This window comes from Arvicanthis niloticus, chromosome 2, assembly GCF_011762505.2.
Source record: "Arvicanthis niloticus isolate mArvNil1 chromosome 2, mArvNil1.pat.X, whole genome shotgun sequence".
NCBI lineage: Eukaryota > Metazoa > Chordata > Mammalia > Rodentia > Muridae > Arvicanthis > Arvicanthis niloticus.
Window position 1 is genome coordinate 129,760,469 of NC_047659.1, and position 3,146 is coordinate 129,763,614.

At 45.5% G+C, this 3,146-nt stretch overlaps 1 long non-coding RNA gene across 1 annotated transcript; it reads right to left on the reverse strand.

The window, feature by feature from the left end:
• Positions 1 to 1,079: 1,079 nt before the first annotated feature.
• LOC143441213 (uncharacterized) lies at positions 1,080 to 2,726 on the reverse strand. Its single transcript, XR_013108443.1, has 4 exons — positions 2,400 to 2,726; positions 1,757 to 1,925; positions 1,376 to 1,513; positions 1,080 to 1,264 (listed from the first exon to the last, which is right to left on the reverse strand). It is a non-coding gene; the product is annotated as an uncharacterized LOC143441213 (long non-coding RNA).
• Positions 2,727 to 3,146: the final 420 nt, after the last annotated feature.

Below are 3,146 nucleotides of genomic sequence, written 5' to 3' on the forward strand. Positions count from 1 at the left end.
TCAGGAGAGAACCTCCCTCAAGAAATAGAGAGATAAGAGGAATAGATGATAACACGTGACGTCCTCTCTGACTTCCTTAGCATGAACAGTCACTTATAAGTACACACACACTCACACACACACACCACCAACAACAACGTCAGTAACAACAACAAACAAAAAGTAAGAAAAAGAGAAAGAGTGAAAGAAGGAAGAAAAAAAGGAGAAGGGAAGGGGAGGAGTGAAGGGGAGGAGGAAGGAAAGGGAGGAGGGGGAAGGGGAAGAGGAACAGGAAGAGGGAAGGGAAGAAGGGAAGGAGAAGGGCTTGTCCTCCATAACTTAATACCTCAATCTAAAAACGGGCAAGGACCATGCAAACACATGTTAGTGGAATACAGGGAAATACCAAAACCTGCTGGAGGGAAGGAAGATGAGGAAGATGCTGTCAACAGAGGCTAGGATAACTCACTAGTGCTTCTGGCCCTTTAAACAAGACTCAAAGAGCAATAAAAAAAAATTGTTTAAACTAAAGAGAAAACTGAAATATCTTTTAGAATGACCATAAACAATACTAGAACAGATGCTTATACAAAAATAAAGTTTATTCATGGTCACTTCTTCTTCACAGGCCCTCCGCCTGAACAGTTCCTTTTTCCTCCTCCATCAGCTAGTCAGTCTTCGGGGGTAAGACAGACTGGCTTATTAATTAGTTTGGGGAGTAGGCAGTCCTCTGCCCTTAGTTTCTGATACTTTCTATATCCATGAGTGGAGGAAAGCATGGGGTACAGAGAGAATGCAAACACCTTACGCGGAGAGGATTCATGGAATATCGTGTATGAATGAGCCCAGCATGCAACATGTCCTCCATGAATAGCTGCCTTTGTTTTTCCTCTTGGTCATCAGAGAAATGAAGGGGGTGGGGGAGCCAAAGAAAAAATCGGCAGCAGAAGAATCAGGAAGAAGGAATTACTCAGTGACAGATGATGTCAGGAGAGGTAGGGTCGAAAATGATTTAAAAAAAAAAACAGCAAGCAAAGGTTGTTTTCTTTTAAACTTTGTTATTTCATTTAATCCCACAGATTCCCCCATGAAACAGGTGCCGTTGCTACGTCCATTTGACAGATGAGGAAGCAAAGGCACACAGAGCTGGAATGAGCCATCCAAGGATGAGAGGGGTTGCAGAACCACGATCCAAGCCAAGTTTAGAAATGAGGATCCAGTCTCCTCAGCCTGATTGGTTGTAGCATGTCGTCTGGGGGGAATCTCAGTGCTGGTATTGCCGGCTCTGGAAGACAAATAACCACCAAAGTTACCCAGTAAAAGACTGATTAGTATAACCTGGTAAACTGGGTTAGGGGACTGGTGGAAACAGTGCAAGCTTCCACTTACTATATACCTCAGCAGCAGCTTTGCAGGGAATACATCGAGCGCCATAGATGCAGACACATAGGAAATGTTCATAGTGGAAAGGGCACACGGTTCAAAGCATCAGGCCAACGGGGTTTTACAGATCTTGGGCAGGATTGTTGTCTATCTACAGAAGGAGAAGAACCAGAAGAATGTCAAGCAGAGAAGTGGTGTGATTGCATGTACACTTGGGAAAGATTGGGCCAGATGTTGAGTGGAAAAAGAATTACAGGGCCAAGAAGGGCAGCAGGGAGACTCACAAGATGATGGGCGGGGTCTTTCAGGACAGTGATGAGTTGGGGGCGGGGCCACTACGAGAGGTACTGGCAAAGCCGAAGGACAAAGTGCTGAAAGACACACTAAGTCTTACATTTGTGGATGTTGAGAGTACACTATTGGGGAGGCGAATCAGAGGACGATAGACATCTGTGATGGAAGTTCAGGTTTGAGCCTCGTGGAGGATGGCGTGAGCTCCCAGAAACCCTTTCGAGTTACAGGCATAATCTTCTCATCAAACTGGGATAGTACCGAGGCAGAGCCTAATGGAGAGGCAGCAAAGAAGCAAGGGGGGAGGGGGGGCAGAAAGAGTCAACCTCACAGTCAAGTCCCTACTTCTGATCCACTCCCCTTCCCCTCAGCCTCCCCAGCCGGTCTGTAAGTTATTCCTTCAAGGACAGCTCTCACTACAATTGGCTGGTGGTGGCTACAGCTCTCACCCCACCCACCACAGCTTCACTACTGGAAATTAAGCTGTAGTGTTTACAGGGCTTAATTAACAAAATCGCTCACCATCCCAAGAACTGATGGAGTCTCTGAATGTGACACCATTTGAAATGAATTAACCCAGTGCCCAGCGAGGTCATCCTCATTCTAATCTGAAGTCCCTGCTTGCCCTAGACCCCTGGCCCACCTCTGGGGCCTCCTTTTTTTTTTTTTTTTTTTTTTTTTTTTTTACCTCCAATTCCCAGAAGCCCTTACAATTAATAACTAATTAACAAATAAAACAAACTTACCAGGTGGAACACCAGGAAGACATTCTCGGCCTACAAGGCAAGTAATTATTCAGTGTTGGCAGGTCTGAGGAAAATCACTTGTGAGAGGACTCAATGGCTCTGCCCTATCTCAAGGGTCTGTTCTGCTGGAAGAAGGCTCCTCAACATTAGAACACTGGCTCAAAAAAAAAAAATTAAGCCTAGCCTGTTTCCTCTACACCTAATCACAGGGAAGACAGTCCAAAGTAGTCACCTAAGGCTTGCTGAGTCCCATTGAAGATTTAGAGATAGTGAATCCCCTTTAAAAAATATGATCTGGAAAAATGTGCCAGTGAGTGAGAACCTTTTCTTCACAAGCATGAAGACTGAGTTTTGATCCCACATAAAAGCCAGCATGGCCATGTGAGCCTATAACCCCAGCACTTTGAGAAGGAAGCTCTGGGTTCAGTGAAAGACTGTCTCAAGCTAACAAGGTAAGAAGATGGCCCACTTCTTTCCCTGGCCTCCAGGTACACACAGTCATGTATGCCTGTGCGCATGCATATTTGCATCACATGCAGGCACATACACACACACTGCTTAGTTGGGGTTTTACTGCTGTGAACAGACACCATGACCAAGGCAAGTCTTATAAAGGACAACATTTAATTGGGGCTGACTAACACATTCAGAGGTCCAGCCCATTATCATCAAGGTAGGAACATGGCAGCATCTAGGCAGGAATGTACAGGCAGAGCTGAGAGTTCTACATCTTCATCTGAAGGCTGC